Genomic DNA, 17,828 nt, shown 5'->3' on the forward strand with positions numbered 1-17,828 from the left:
TGACTTCCTTGACCTAAAATAATATGTCAATGTCCCCGCTCACAACAGAGGTGCACATACTTGACCTGATCATCCTTGACTCAGAGAGATCTGGCTGTGTCTAGCTACAAGGCTAGCTCAGTGGACTTGAGGGTTCTACCAGGTCTTCCTACGTAGGTCAAAGCCAAAGCATTAGGTGTGTATCTGCAACATAAACTTGAGTTTCCCAGTCCCCGGTTCACTCCTGAACAATGTAAAATTAAATTGAATAGCCTTTTAAACCCACCTAAATCCCAGCTAAAAGTCCAATCAAGAGGCAAGATCACATATCTCTTCCACGATCATGAATACAGTTATATCAACTCAGTAGCACTGAGTTGATATATTTATGATCACTGTTGATCATCTAATAAAGCTGAAGTCTTTACAAAGTAAGCCCAATGGGCACCAGGAGATTCTTTATTGGCATTTTCAGAGCAAATAAAAATGAAACATCTGCAAATCATTCTTTTGTTATCTGACGTTCTTACTGTTGATCCTCTACCTAGTAATCCCATACTTCTCCTCGGCTTCAAAACTGGTTGATAATTTTCGCTTTGATAATGTTGAGAAAATCATGAACAAAATGAACCCTTTTACATATGAAAGTCCTGCCTCCCTGTTCTCAGCTCAGTGATGAATGAACCACTACCTGCCAGAAGGTAACATTACTAAATTGCACTAACCCCCTTTTCAAGTATTCCAGCCTTTAGGCCCAACGTTGGACAGCTCCCACCTGAAGGACTGGGAGCTGTCCCAGTTTGGAGTAGTCTCGACTTCCCTTTACCTCCCTGTGATGCCTCCATGCCGGGCTCCCTGCCATATGGCTGGGGCACTGGTGCGGGAGCTCCAGTCAGGGTCATGCCTAGGGGCTTCTTTCCATACCTCTATACTCCACAACCCCGCCGCCCCCCCCTCCCCTACACACACACACACTACATCTCGAACTAAATAAACCCATTCACAACATGCACACATGTATTGGATGTTTGTGACTCTCCCATAAACATATATTTCAGACACCTTCACACTGACTACATTTATGTTGACATGTTACATATCTGCCTCCTACGGGCCTCTGCTGTCAATACATATGTCTATCCTGTTTTTTTCTTTGTACACTTTCTTTGATAGGTTCGTATGTAATTTATCTTGTTGGTCCTGCCTTCAGTTTTTTTGGGGTTTGTATTCTCACCCCATTGCATGATTAGAAGAGAAAAAAATGGTCAAATGAAAGCCAACATCCAGTTCCTATTCCTGTCCGAAGTGCTGTAAGGGTTGTTATTACCCAGCTAGAGGTGCGTCTCACACATGATAACGTGGATGAGAAGTTCCAGGTTGGTGTGTAATGATGTGCCCAAAGCACTGAGACGGCTTTGCTCAGGAACACTAATGGCCTACTGACGACCATACATGTTAGGTAGTGTGGAGTGTGTTTTGGTGACAGGGTTACAAAACCTACGTAGGTTCACCTTGTCACATGTGGATCCCATGAGGGTCAGTCCTTAAGCCATTTCCTTAGTACATTCTTCCCTGCTGCCACATATGAGTTTTCTCTGTAAAAGTCTTTCTACTCTTATGCCCTGCAGAAGTAGAAACCCCCCCCCCCCCAAAAAAACCTCACTTATCTGTTGTCCTTTCCCATTTGAACACTGCCTTGATGTGATGGAGGGCTGGATGAATCAGCTTTTCCTCCAGCTAAACTGAGGCGCTCCTTGTTTGTTCCCCAAACCAGGTCCAGCTATTCCGCTTAACCCGTGTTACCATTGATAGTCCAAACATCTCACTGTCCTCATCAGTGTCCAATCTTGGACACCGTTACAAAGCCTCTTCTTCTTGTCACCTTGAAAATGTTCAAAACCTCAAGGCTTGGCTACTGCAAAGCAAACTTTTGTTGCTTATTTCTGGCAGGGGATGTAGTGGCTTTTATGCTGATACTGATGAGAATACCCAAACACTAGTCCATCACACCCATCTGCCCCTCACTTTGCTGGACCTAAGTGATATTATTATTATATAAAAGGTAGGAAATGGATCATTTTGAACTTTGTGATAATATATTCACTGGGCGGCACAGTGGCACAGTGGTTAGCACAGTCACCTCACAGCAAGAAGGTCCTGGGTTTGAGCCCCGGGGTTGTCCAACCTTGGGGGTCAACCTGGGTCGTCCTCTGTGTGGAGTTTGCATGTTCTCCCCGTGTCTGCGTGGGTTTCCACCGGGTACGCCTGTTTCCTCCCACAGTCCAGACATGCAGGTCAGGTGAATCGGCCATACTAAATTGTCCCTGGGTGTGAATGTGTGTGTGTGTGTGTCAGCCCTCTGATGGACTGGCGGCCTGTACAGGGTGTCTCCCCGCCTGTCGCCCAATGACTGCTGGGATAGGCTCCAGCATCCCCGCGACCCCGGTTGGGATAAGCGGCTTGGATAATGGATGGATGGAGTATAATCATCATTATACTGAAGAAAGCCTCAGCGTAGAAATCAGTCACAGAATTATTCTGTGACAAACTACTTAATAATTATATGCAATGAATGCATTGGTTTTGCAATGTGCTATGGAGGACGTGTGTGGGGTAACACAGAGTTCATGCTGATTTTCTGGATGATTTTGTGCACTCTAGGGCCTCCCTTCAATACTGCCATCATTACTTACTTTTGGGTAGTAAAACACCAAGGATATATCCAGAACATTTATTCAATGAAATATGACAAAGAGAAGTGCTTTATCAGAGACAGCATTACAGCAAACTCATTTTTAAAAAACTTTTATTTCAAGGGGAAATAATGGCAAGCACACTGGCAACAGCTGCTGTGCTCTAATAAGGTCCAGGATATTGTGAAATCAAAGTACTTGTACGCACTGAACAACCATCAACAAACCATCACGCAAATGATTGCATCAAATTACATCACAGGGGGAAAAAATGGTCTTTGTTTCCACCACAAGCCTCTTCTTCAGCTGTCACTCAACTTCTCAATGAAAGGGAGGACAGTAAAGTGAGAACGAGAGCCCGGACAGCAGAAACAAAGCAACTGCATTTTCCCCCAACATAGCCTGCCCCTATCATTAACTGCCCGACTCTCGTCTGTGCAGCCCATGAACCGTGCATGGGTTTTTCTGCTCTAAGTTTTTAGTCCATGGTTTCCTCCGGACTTTCTTTCTTTTCTTTTCTTTTTTTAATTTGCATGCAGGGCATACACTTACGTTTCACCACCTCTCAAACCTGATCCTGGTACCCACCTTGTCACTGCTGTCAGGCTCAGCAGTCTGTCTCCCTGTCAGAAGGAGCTTTGTCTGGTTTGGGTCCTCTCACCCACCAAACATTACTTCATCAATTAGGTGTTGTATTAATGAATATGCTGCCAGCAAACCTGAACCGGGGCCATTATTTTGCATCCAGCTACTCATGCTTCAAACAGTAGGACATGCATTTCTGGGGAGATTCTTGCATTAATTCTGTATGTTTAACATTAAAGCAACTTCAACACCTCATTGTATTGTTCGCTGGCAAAAAAAGGGTTGTGAGGTCCAAGAGACTGGTGTTTGTTGCCTGAGGGTGCAGAGTTGAAGAGATATGACGCATGGACAATTAGTTCTTTGTATTAGTGAAGTGAAGGCTGTACCCCGAGGCTACATTTCTGAAGAAAAAAAAAAGAAAAGAAAAACAAAAATTCCCCAATAAATACCCAAAAAATCACTGACATGCAGGGGGATATAAAAGAGGTCAAAGTTGGTGTTTCATTTCCTTTATTTTCTGATTTTCATGGGAGTTAAGCCTGAGATGCTCTGAAAAGTAAGCCTGGGAGAAAAGTGTGGTTGAATTTATAAATTTGATATCAATATGCACATTGTGATTATTATTTTGGGCGGCACGGTGGGGCAGTGGTTAGCACGGTCGCCTCACAGCAAGAAGGTGCTGGGTTTGAGCCCCAGGGTAGTCCAACCTTGGTGGGTCATCCCGGGCCGTCCTCTGTGTGGAGCTTGCATGTTTTCCCCGTGTCTGTATGGGTTTCCTCCCACAGTCCAAAGACATGTAGGGCAGGTGAATTGGCTGTACTGAATTGTCCCTAGGTATGAATGGGTGTGTGTGTGTGTGTGTGTGTACGTGTGTGTGTACATATTTAGCTGTCATTATGTGGACCAAATGTCCTCATTAGGATAGCAAAACCTGACAGCACCTACCTTGTGTGGACATTTCAGAGGTCCTCACAAGGAAAAGGGTATATTTTAGGGTTAGGTTTTGGGGTTATGGTTAGAATTAGGTTTAGGTTAGGGTAAGGGTTAGGCATGGTGTGTGTGTGTGTGTGTGTGTGTGTGTGTGTGTGTGTGTGTGTGTGTGTGTGTGTGTGTGTGTGTGTGTGTGTGTGTGTGTGTCTCGGCCCTGTGCTGGCCTGGCGGCCTGTCCAGGGTGTCTCCCCGCCCGCCGCCCAATGACTGCTGGGATAGGCTCCAGCATCCCTGAGGGCAGGATAAGTAGTTCAGATAATAGATGGATGGATGGATTATTATTTTGGGGTTTATTACTGAATCTTTGTGCTACATACACAGAAGCTTGTATTTATCGGTCACACAATGTTTCATACACTGTGTTTGTTACCTTTTTCAAAGAACTATATAGTAATGGGAGATCTAAAAAATGCTATGAAAAGAGTCTCTACTGTATGGATTCAGTGCTTGTAACCGCGGCTACCCTGTAAAGGAATATTATAGGACAGTTGTCATTATTCTCCTCTGTTATGGGGCCTTACAAACGAAACCTTGGTTTGAAGCTTCTATTTTGAATTTGGTCTCCGACGGGGTTTAGTCATCCCTGCTTCAGAGCAATTCAAAAAATGCATCTGCTGGGTCCAGCTGAGGTAGTAAGAGCTTTGCAAACCAGCGCTTCAGTCAAAGAGTAGATGGTCCTTTTGGCATACTTCACATTTGAGTTCTTCCATAATCCCACGGATGGACCCAGTGTTATTTCCCTCATTTAGTATGGGCCATTCTTTTACTGGTAGCACTTCAAATGCACTCTGGTCTACAAAATAACATCTATAACTGAGCGCAGGCTTCGTAGTTGTTATATATGACACTTTGATGAAGACTCATTGGACTTTATGCAAGCTTGCAATGGATCACGATATCATTTGTGACATAACGGCGGGTAGCAGTGTAGCCCCCACTGCTACAACCTACTGCAGGTCTATGCCGTATTAGTTAATGTAACCAACAGTATACAAAGACTGAAAAACAAGTACACAGTATAACACAGCACACGGCTTTGCATGGTTGATGCAACAAGATATTTTTGATTTGATATATCAGTGGGTGGTATGATTGCTGAGCGGTTAGCGATCGCATCGCCTCACAGCTAGAGGGGTCCTGGGTTCAATTCCAGCCCATCTGTGTGGAGTTTGCTTGATCTCCCTGTGTTTGTGTAGGTTTCCTCCGGGTATTCCAGTCTCCTCCTACAGTCCAAAGATATGCATATCAAGTGAATGGGAGTCTCTGAATTGCCTATGAATGTGAATGGTGCGTCAGTGACTATACACTCACTGGCCACTTTATTAGGTACACCTTGCTAGTACCGGGTTGGACCCCCTTTTGCCTTCAGAACTGCCTTAATCCTTCGTGGCATAGATTCAACAAGGTACTGGAAACATTCCTCAGAGAGTTTGGTCCATATTGACATGATAGCATCATGCAGTTGCTGCAGTTTTGTCGGCTGCACATCCATGATGCGACTCTCCCGGTCCACCACATCCCAAAGGTGCTCTATTGGATTGAGATCTGGTGGCTGTGGAGGCCATTTGAGTACAGTGAACTCATTGTCATGTTCAAGAAACCAGTCTGAGATGATTCGAGCTTTATGACATGGCGCGTTATCCTGCTGGAAGTAGCCATCAGAAGATGGGAACACTGTGGTCATAAAGGGATGGACATGGTCAGCAACAATACTCAGGTAGGCTGTGGCGTTGACACGATGCTCAATTGGTACTAAGGGGCCCAAAGTGTGCCAAGAAAATATCCCCCACACCATTACACCACCACCAGCAGCCTGAACCGTTGATACAAGGCAGGATGGATCCATGCTTTCATGTTGTTGACGCCAAATTCTGACCCTACCATCCGAATGTCGCAGCAAAAATCGAGACTCATCAGACCAGGCAACATTTTTCCAATCTTCTATTGTCCAATTTTGGTGAGCCTGTGCGAATTGTAGCCTCAGTTTCCTGTTCCTAGCTGACAGGAGTGGCACCCGGTGTGGTCTTCTGCTGCTGTAGCCCATCTGCCTCAAGGTTCGACGTGTTGTGCGTTCAGAGATGCTCTTCTGCATACCTCGGTTGTAATGAGTGGTTATTTGAGTTACTGTTGCCTTTCTATCAGCTCGAACCAGTCTGGCCATTCTCCTCTGACCTCTGGCATCAACAAGGCATTTTCGCCCACAGAACTGCCACTCACTGGATATTTTCTCTTTTCGGACCATTCTCTGTAAACCCTAGAGATGGTTGTGCGTGAAAATCCCAGTAGATCAGCAGTTTCTGAAATACTCAGACCAGCCCGTCTGGCACCAACAACCATGCCACGTTCAAAGTCACTTAAATCACCTTTCTTCCCCATTCTGATGCTCGGTTTGAACTGCAGCAGATCGTCTTGACCATGTCTACATGCCTAAATGCATTGAGTTGCTGCCATGTGATTGGCTAGAAATTTGCGTTAACGAGCAGTTGGACAGGTGTGCCTAATAAAGTGGCCGGTGAGTGTATGTATGGACCGTGCAATGGACTGGCAACTGGTCCGGTGCATCTCCCTTCTTTCCGCCGAGTGCCTTCTGGGAGAGACTTCAGCCCCCTGCAACCCTGAAAAGAATGTAATAGCCGCTGTTAAATAGGATAAACACAAAACAATGAGCACTGTAGTAAGAAAATAATGGAATAATGCGACAATTTATTTTCTGCTCACTCTGCTCCATCGGGAGGTCAAGAGGATGGAATCAGCTTCACCACACTGCCGTTGAAGCTGGTGCGGGTTTTGTGTCTTGTTCAAGGACACCTGCTTGCACACCCAGGGGCTGGAGCCCAGACCCTCCGGCTGAAGGGTGGTCCCCCTATTCCATATGCACAGCCGCTTCAAGCAAGGCTAGATCTCACAAGGACAGAATCAATATTCATATTCGAGAAATTGCAACATGGCAATTCTCAAGCCCTTGCTCACACGATCAAAGTTGTGTTTACAAAATGAGCCATCAAAACTCATCAGTCCTGTATCAATCTGCATTTCACCATCCGAACTTCATCATGACTTGAATGTTAATGAAATACTTACACACACACACACACACACACACACACACACACACACACACACACACACACACACACACACACAAAAAAAGTCTGCCTTCAGAATAATGTGTCATCCAGAACCATCCTTGAGTAAAATGGGTCCCAGTATTTTTGGCTCGGCTGACTGCACTATTTGATTTGCAGGAGGCGCTAACGATGATGCTGATCTAGAGGGAGATACCATGTTTTAAACACAATCATTTGAGGTAATTTAGCTTACACGGGAAGAATGTTGTCACACACAATAGGCTTGGTCAATTATTAGTCTGCATCATTTTATGATGATTACAAAGCTTGCATTTATTTCTCATCCCTGCAGGAAATTCAACGATGCCTCTCCAACACAGTAGTTATGAGCCAACCATAAAAAAAGCAAGTTAGATAACCAACAAAGGGGCATAGCAAATCATCCAGAATGCTGTTTATATTACAATAGATTAATTACTCACAGTCAATCACCCTATAACTGGTTAGCTTGTTTAATGTGGGATATTTGCACAAGGTTAAGATTGATGAACTAGAACCTTATTGTTTATGAAACCACCGGTGAAGGGGGCTAAAATGTGACAGGCGCTACATTTGCTGTACAAATTTTGACCATGCTGCAAGCTAGCCACAAGGACCACATACTGTTCTGCATTACACGTGTCAGCATTGGAGCTAATCCTGTTCTGCTGAACCCATATGGTCAATCAATTCCTTTTGTTTTCATGGCGCATGAGAAGAATTCTGCTCTCAAAGATCTGATGAAATGACAAGGAATTGACCTTCAGGACACATGGGATCGATTCCTTTCCACCACTTTAGTGGTAATTGGCTTTGTAAAGTTCTGCTCTGAATTATAATTGAGCTGTATAGAGACTGTATGTGAAAAAGGATCATTTGAGCCTTACAGTTCATAGAGGCAACAATTACTCCATGGGGATTGGGGATGTGCATGACCCAGGTGAAAAAGAGGAGCTGCAGCATGCAAAGGCATGAGTATACAATTAAGTGGCGGCTGGTGCTAAAAAAAATTTGGGGGGGGGTGCAATTTACCTTGGCGCAGCACACCTGACAGCTGCTTTAATGTCTACATAGTCACAGAGTTATTAAGAAGGACAATGTAGCCTATAGACAAGGCTCAGCGTTTTCGGTTTTATTTTTGAAAGCCATCCAGCATGCCGAATTTCCCCACAAGAGGACACTGTTACATAACCTCACACGAACAGGAACAACTCTTGGATCCATGGAAACATAATATCTGCGTGAAAATCAGTTTAAACCGATCTGCTCCTTTTAAAAAATCTGGGTATTTTTCGGTGAAAATCAGTATAAACCGAAAATGCTGAGCCTTGACTATAGATTTTATCTGAGTTCGTAGACGGTGGAGGATTGACAGTCGAGACGAGGCGCCGTGTTGGGTGTGAATGTGATTGACAGCCACTTGAATAGTCCAATCACATTAGATCAAAAAACATTAAAACAATACCAATTCGCTGCCAATAAAAGTGGGAGTGTGGGAGTGTTTTCCATGTGCGCCCCATAGAAAATCCGAAGAAACCAATTAGAGTGCAGCCTCAGGTCACCTGCTCGCCAAAAGTTTGAGGGCTTACATAAGGTATCGTTTGGCCGGTGCCCCTCAGACAGAAATCAACCAAATACCATCCATCCATTATCTGAACCGCTTATCCTGCTCTCAGGGTCGCTGGAGCCTATCCCAGCAGTCATTGGGCGGAAAGCGGGGAGACCCTCTGGACAGGCCGCCAAGCCATCACACACGGCCAACAGGGCCGAGACACACACACACACACACACACACACACACACACACACACACACACACACACACACACACACTCATACCAAGGGGCAATTTAGTATGGCTGATTCACCTGCCCTACATGTCTTTGGACTGTGGGAGGTAACCGGAGTCCCCGGAGGAAACCCACACAGACACAGGGAGACCATGCAAACTCCACACAGAGGACTACCCCCAAGGTTGGACTACCTCGGGGCTCGAACCCAGGACCTTCTTGCTGTCAGGCGACCACGGTAACCACTGCGCCACTGTGCTGCCCCAACCAAATACCATTTGGAACCAATATTTAATGGCTGCTGACAGGCGCCCACAGACTGAAAAACACTTTTGTTTCATAATTTTTTGCATTATACAGCTAAATTGTATTTAACATGTTTAAGTAGATAGGCTCCAGCATCCCCGTGACCCTGAGAGCAGGATAAGTGGTTCAGATAATGGATGGATGGGTGGATGTTTAAGTAGATTTTAATCTCTTGATGTTTGACTGGGGGCGGCGCCCCAGCGCCCTGTACTGGCCAGCCACCACTGAGTATACGTCACTGCTAGCAGTCCTAATTTGACCCGTTCTGATCGGGCTATTTAGAAACACGTGGCACTGGAAAACACTGCATCTATAGTCTATATGATCATCAAAACTCGTGTTCCCTTTGACCTCCTGATTAAGGAAACAGATAGTAAGTATTAAGACAGCCCAACGGGCTTTACAATCAGTACAGTATACGACACCCCGCTAACCTTAGACCCTCCACTCTGATGAAGAGAAACTCCGCAAGAGGGGGGGGGGGGGGGTGGGAGAAACCTTAGGAAGAGCAACAGAGGAGGGATTCCTCTTCCAGGGCAGAATTTTTTATTTATTTATTTATTTTCTCTTTTAAGGTGATATGGCCATGTCAGCGGTTTCATCACAAGCCGGAGCGCCGGGGAAGGCTGTAGTGTGCAAAATTGGACAAAATTCGCCCAGCAGCATGTTAAACCATGTGTAAAATCCTCACTATGGGTTTAGAAAACGATCCCTGGCTGGGGCCATTGCTCTGCCCTCTTGTCTCGGTTGTGGATGGTCACGCTCATTTTTGTACATCACTCGTGGCAGCCCCCTTCAGAAGGAAGGGCGACGCTCGGCAGCCCCTTTAACCCATCCGGTGACTGCGCCGCAACTGCCGACCTTACGCACGTCCAACCACCGGCTCTCCGAGCGGGTCGCCAACCTCGCGTTTAGAAACCAAGCGCACGCGGGCAGAGACTATCCGTTCGGCTGCGGATAATCCCTCACGCGTGAAGGCTGCTTAGTGCGGGGCGCAGGTGTGTGCAGTGAACACCAGTATATATATATATATATATTTATATGTATTAAAAAAAAGTAACGTTTGTCGAAAAGCTCGATTTTGACCGTTTCTGCTGGAGATTGGAAGTGTTTTTGTAGGTGTTTCCCATTGGCGAGGCGACTTCATTAGTCCAAAAAAAAAGAAGAAAAAAAAAGACGTGGGCGGGACTCTGCTCTGTGTGCAGCGAGTGAAAGAGAAAGGCAACAATAAAGGGAGGCAGGAGCCACAGCGCACTTTTCTCGACGTGCGAGCATCTCTGCCGTCCGGCTGCTGCACAGCGACGACCCCGGCGCTGCCCAAAGGGAGAGACCAGCAGCAGCAGCAGCAGCAGTAGCAGCAGCCCAGTTCCCAGCCCTGCCGAGGAGCCTGCGTACGTACGTAACTCTGTTCAAAACTGCACGATTACTACTACCTGGATAAAGCCATCCTGGTCAGAAAGGGGAGAGAGACAGAAATAACAAAAGAAAAGGAAAACGTTGAGTGGAGTGCCACAGCATATATATATATATAGAGATATATATATATATATATATTTGTGTCCAGGAAGAGGAGAAGAATATGATTGTCAAGCAGCACATGATCCTCATCCTTTACAGCCTCTGTGCGAGCGTCTTTAAAGGTGAGTGCCGAGTATTGCTGCCGCACGGTCGGGCGTGGTGTGGCGGGCTGCGTGAAGTGAAAGATAATTTCCACCATGTCACGCATAACTTTAGATATTTAGCACAAAGATAGCCCCCCCCCTCCTCCTCCTCCTCCCCCCCCCCTCCCCGCACGTCCTCAACGTGGATTTTGCTCACCCCCCCCCTCTATAGGGCTACAATAGGAGGGTTTTCTGTTTTTTTAAGCTGTTTCAGCCGATCGTGTGGGGGAATGCCGGAAACTTGCACGGCTTCCATGTGGTCCCCGTGACCCGAAAGCAGAATGCGGGTGCGTGTAAGTTTTGCGGACGACGGCGGTCGCGTCCGTGCGGCAGACCACGGTCAGACACGTCAGGGTGCCAACCATTTATCATCCGTGCGGCGAGCCTCGTCGTTGTTTACCGAGGGCTCGATGTGGCTACTACACAAGTCTGGTTTGTAGACCCGTAGTAGCCCCACTACGTCTGCTGGCACGGATGGCTGCTGCCACCTTAAACCGCTGAATTTCACGGGTTAATAGAAGTTATAACTGCAGTTGATTCATCGTCCACACAGTGAGAGGGCATTGTCTTTTTTTTCTTTTTTGGGGTGTCGGACTTGAGGTTATGTCAGGCACGTATACTTATAGCTGTGCGTGTGCGTGTGCGTGTGTCGGGTGGTTTATGTCATGTTGGCAATCGCTCCGCGATCGCGCCACATGCGCGGCGTGCGGCTGGCGTCCGCGGGCTGCGCTCGTTCGGATCGGAGAGGTCTGGAGACACGCGGGTGAGGGGCGCCCGCTGTGCTGCTGACCGTCCGAGCCGAGCCGAGCCGAGCCGAGCCATGTCTTGCAGGCGTCGCTCGCCGGCGTCTCCTTCGTGACGAGCCCCGTGTGCTCAACCCCCCGCGGACCGTCCCGCACTACTCGGACATGCGTGCGCAGCCACCGCCCTGTATAATAAGGCTGCCAGTGCGCAGATGACGCCCATATATATATATATATATATATATATATATATATATAGAGAGAGAGAGAGAGAGAGAGAGAGAGAGAGAGAGAGAGAGAGAGAGAGAGAGAGAGAGAGACTGTCCGGCATCGAAGTTACTGCACCGTTATAAAACTGCTCCTTTGTCGGAACAGATGCCACTCGTCTTGGCATGGCTTGTGGAAATGTGATGAGCTGGTGTTCGATCCCGTCACAGGCATCGCCTTTTGTCCCAACTGCAGGTGTCGGGTCGTTGTGCTTTCAGAAGTTGCTGTCACAGCCCTGTGATAGATAGCCGACATGACAAAGGAATACCAAGTGTGATGGTTTAGCCCGTGTAGCCTTGTAGATACAGTATCCTACATTTGGAGGGGTGGGGGGGGGCATGCTGCAGGTCTCAGCATCATTGTTCCAGTTTTCCCATTTCAGGACATTTCTGAACAAGTCAAGCTTGTAATTGTCTTCCGGTGTTCTGTTCTCAATAGAATCTGACTCTATGCAGACCCATATAGGGCCTTGTTGATGTCAGTGAGCCGCTGGGACTGTTTCAACACGCATGTTGGCTGCTGGGTCAGAAATGTCACAGATGACGCGCTGATGATATTTGTCGGTTATGTGAAAATGATAAAATCAATTTCCGTCAGTGACCATCACGAGGCCAGAACTCAGCGGGGAGCTCGCGACTCTCCTTCATACCTTCGTTTCCTGAGAGGACTCGTTTTCTGTCTTAAGTGTTTGAAATCCAGCAGTTTGAATGGTGACAGAAGAGCTCTGACAAAACTCCAACATAGCAATACCTCTGCACTGGGCTAGCTTTAAACGCTGGGTGGGGTGGGGGTGTGGTCTGAGTGTATACATCTCCTTACATCTCTTTCAGCTGCCAACATTCAGCTTGCATGTGATGCGTTACCCCACGTCTGTGCAACTTCTATGAGTTCTGCTAAAACTCAGGCAGCTGTTATGTTTCCCGGTGAGAATATCTTAGAAAGAAATGTTGCTGGAAAATTCTGCAACCTAAACGCTGCGGACGTAACAGCGGTGCCACGCGCTCGAGGCTATACAAACACATTTGACTTCACGGTTACTGTAAACGCCCCTCGAGCTCGGAGAGTTTTGTCCAGATGCCATAAACACGCGGAAGTATGTTATGGATTTGCAGCTGATTCAGTAGAGCTTTCCTGTCTAGTCTCTCGAATCTGCTGCTGAACTTTGACCCGTAGACTATAGACGCCATTACTTCTGACCCGGCTGCCGCTCGTGTGTACATACCGGGTTTGGATTGGGCAAATGATACACGGAGCAGGTGGGAAACCTTGAGGTTTGAGCTCCCCTGTTTGTGCAGCAGCCCTGTGCAACAGGAAGTCTTCAAGTTGCAGCAACTCTGATCGAAACCTGCTCCTCTTGGCCAGAAGATGTGTTTAAAGTAGGGAAGCACGATATTGGATTTTTGCCAAAATCTGATATGCCGATGTTCTCCAACTCATTTTGGCCGATTGCCAATGCAGATATATCTATGCAAATATTTCCCCCCCCTCCTAATTGCAAAGAACATCAAGTGTCTCCTGTGGGCGTCCGGGTGGCGTAGCGGTCTATTCCGTTGCCTACCAACATGGGGATCACCGGTTCGAATCCCCGTGTTACCTCCGGCTTGGTTGGGCGTACCTGCAGACACAGTTGGCCGTGGCTGTGGGTGGGAAGCCAGATGTGGATATGTGTCCTGGTCGCTGCACTAGCGCCTCCTCTGGTCGGTCGAGGCGCCTGTTCAGGGGGTAGGGGAAACTGGGAGTCGCGTGATCCTCCCACGCGCTACATCCCCCTGGTGAAACTCCTCACTGTCAGGTGAAAAGAAGCGGCTGGCGACTCCACATGTATCGGAGGAGGCACGTGGTAGTCTGCAGCCCTCCCGGGATCAGCAGAGGGGGTGGAGCAGTGACCGGGACGGCTCGGAAGAGTGGGGAAATTGGCCAAGTACAATCGGGGAAAAAACGGGGGGGGGGGTCTCCTGTAGTGGACTGAAGTGAAGCTGCTACACTGACCACGAAAGCCACACCCGCGCTGCTGATATCTTATTTTAACGCGGCTGGTCTGTTTTTCCCTCTATGCACAGGTACACGGCCCTCCAAACACTACATAGAACTGTGTAAAAAACGAGAACAATCTGTTTAAATATGATTATAATAAATACCTCATTGTACCAGAGGCAATGTGACGCAGCAATCCAACCTTGTGGGGTTTTTTTTTTTCATTGCACATTAAAATACAAAATCCCCGTGTTACCTCCGGCTTGGTTGGGCATCCCTACAGACACAATTGGCCGTGTCTGCAGACCGGATGTGGGTATGTGTCCTGTTCGCTGCACTAGCGCCTTCTCTGGTCAGTCGGGGGGAAGGGGGATCTGGTGAATACCGTGATCCTCCCACGCGCTACGTCACCCTGGTGAAACTCCTCACTGTCAGGTGAAAAGAAGCGGCTGGCGACTCCACATGTACCGGAGGAGGCATGTGGTAGTCTGCAGCCTTCCCTGGATCGGCAGAGGGGGTGGAGCAGCGACCGGGATGGGTCGGAAGAGTGGGGTAATTGGATGTTACAATTGAGGAGAGAATGGGGGGGAGGGGGATACAAAATCAGTCAAATTGATGCACATCCATGATCCCGTAATTAAAATGATTTAGTTAACTCAGCACCATTTAAAGCATTTGCCACTTAACTTACCCATTTTACATAGTAGCCTACTTGAAATCTCCTCAGAAAGGGGACATCTGGGTAGTGCAGAGTAGTAGAAAAGGGGACGTCTGGGTAGTATTCCGCTGCCTACCAACACGGATATCGGCGGTTCGAATCCCCGTGTTACCTCCGGCTTGGTCGGGTGTCCCTACAGACACAATTGCTCGTGTCTGCAGGCGGGAAGCCGGATGTGGGTATGTGTCCTGGTCGCTGCACTAGCGCCTCCTCTGGTCGATTGGGGCGCCAGTTTGGGGGGGGGCTGGGATGAATAGCATGATCCTCCCACGTGCTACGTCCCCCTGGCGAAACTCCTCACTGTCAGGTGAAAAGAAGCGGCTGGCGACTCCACATGTATCGGAGGAGGCATGTGGTAGTCTGCAGCCCTCCCGGATCAGCAGAGGGGGTGAAGCAGCGACCGGGGCTGCGCGGAAAGTGGGGTAATTGGCCAAGTACAATTGGGGAGAAAAAGGGGTACCTCCCCCCTCCAAAAAGTCCTCAGAAAACACGGCTGGCACGCAACCACATGCAACACAGACAGAGTTGGTGTAGCAGGTATAAAAACCCCGCCCCGCCCACGCGTGCGCATAATTAACGCGTCATTATATCGGCCCGTCACATCAGCAGCTCGGACTGAAGCCAACAGCCGATTTCTTTTTAAAGCCTTTTTTCGGCCGATATCGATGACGTGCCGATATCATTGTGCATCCCTAGTTCAAAGCACTAAACACTATTCCCAATTCATCCCAATTCATCCCTTTAGACCAAGCTGCCACTCGTACAAAAATAAAAAAGAAGAAGAAGAATGATGAATTTATGGATTGTTGTAAATGTCTCAGAGTGACCCAGTGGCTGTTGTCTTAACTTGTCGCTACACGTCATCTACTGTCCTCGTGCACGGACTGTGATACTCTGTCACGTGTCTTGTTGCGTGCCAGTTAGAAGTTAGCTGCTCTACCAGCAGGTAGCATGTCTGTGCTGTACGACCTGATGGGGGGGTTAAAATCTGTCACCGGTATCGCTCCCAGCGGACAAAGGCGTTCCGGTTTTTATTTGTGATTTGGAAACCAGTGGCAGGGCCAGCAAGTGTTGCCGGGGCCTACATTTCACAGGTTAGCTGACCAGGTCGCTAGCCATGCTAATTAGCCATGTGGCGTGGCCACGTGTGATGGAGACGGGCTTTCAGGTTCGACGCGGTTCGTGTCTCCGGCCGGGTCTGGTGTCGCTGACTGGTGTTTCATCAGCGGCCCTCTTCTGGAGTCCAAAGCGCTCCCGCACCGCAGTGGGAACTCCTTCCTGTTCAAGCGTCCTTTCTTCTCTTCCTCCTCAGACACTCTGGCAAGTAGAAGCAGCGGATGACGTTTGGCATTAGAAAAGAAAAAGAAAGAAAGAAAGAAAGAGAGAGAGGCGGTGGCGTGCACGGGATCAGAGGAAGGGATGGGAATAAAGGCAACACGGAGCATGAATGGAAGTGGCAGACCCGTTTCTGAGCATGTAATCCACTATCAAAACCTTAGACATGGAAATAATGCAGAATGTGAAATATTTCATATTGCATATTAGAGAGAAATGAGCAAGTGCATTATGGAAGCCGCGGGGTTGCTGCAGGTTTGGAAGGGAAGCTCATGACTTCATCGTGTTTTGTCGTCGCAGCTGGAAAAGAGCAACAGCAGTTAATGCCTGTTGAAAAGAAAACACTTCAAAACTTATAATATTGTTCAGTAATAAAGTAAAAGAGTCGAGATGGATCAATTCCACCGAGGAACTCCATTTATGGCGCGTTTAAAATGTTGCTTTGCTGCTACATACCACATTATGGAAATTAAAAATAAAACAAACTGGTGAGATGTCTTGATGCATGCTCAATACTCCAGGTGAGGAAATCACAGGAAGTTGAGTCGGTTCATCTGGACACAACGTTTACTGAGAGAAAGGCTTCATCACTCATCCAAGTGACCCCTTAAATCTCAACTGACTGCAGGTACCCCACCCTTAAAAACAATGCAGAGGCATAACGACCCAAAACAACCATCAGTTTCATATGCAAATTACTGTGAGCATTAATAACAATAATAATAATAATAATAATAATAAAGGGATGGAGAAATACACCCAACGGATCCCGGGCAACATCAAAATACAAGAATTACAGAAGATCACACTACTTGGAACATCTCATATTCTAAGAAAGGCACTATCCATCAAATAGACTTCTACCCCATCCCAAAACCTGAGGCCCAAGGAATGGGCACAGTTATTATGTTGTATTATGGCATGGAGTTAAAGAAAATTTGTATAATAATAATAATAATAATAATAATAATAATATCATTATCCAAACCGCTGATCCTACTCCCAGGGTTGCGGGGATGCTGGAACCTATCCCAGCATTCAGTGGGCGGCAGGCAGGGAGACACCCTGGACAGGCTACCAGGCCATCACAAGGCCCGCTTGCTCACACACACACACACACACACACACACACACACACACACACACACACACACACACATTCCTACCTAGGGACAATGTAGTACGGCCGATTCATGTGACCTACATGTGTTTGGACTGTGGGAGGAAACTGGAGCCCCCAGAGGAAACCCACACAGACACGGGGAGAACATGCGAACTCCACACAGAGGACGATCCGGGACGACCACCAAGGTTGGACTACCCCGGGGCTCGAACCCAGGACCTTCTTGCTGTGAGGCAACCGCGCTAACCACTGCGCCACTGTGCCGCCCTATATCCGAGATCTCAGTAAAAAAAAAAAAAATGTATTGGATCCTCTTTAGTAAGTTCCCTTGAGTTTATTCCTACCACCCTCCTTGGAATGGCAAGGCATCTGCGAATCCACACCCAGAAATAATAACAATAATTTGATTTATATAACACTTCTCTAAAACAATGCTACAAAGTGCTTCACAAAAAAAACAACAAATAAAAACAGACAAGGCAAAAATAAGAGTAAAAATTAAAACAGTATATAAATAAAAACAAATCTCAAACATTTGTAAAAGCGTTCATCAAAAG

Source organism: Lampris incognitus, chromosome 7 (assembly GCF_029633865.1).
Source record: "Lampris incognitus isolate fLamInc1 chromosome 7, fLamInc1.hap2, whole genome shotgun sequence".
In the NCBI taxonomy this organism is placed as follows: Eukaryota; Metazoa; Chordata; class Actinopteri; order Lampriformes; family Lampridae; genus Lampris; species Lampris incognitus.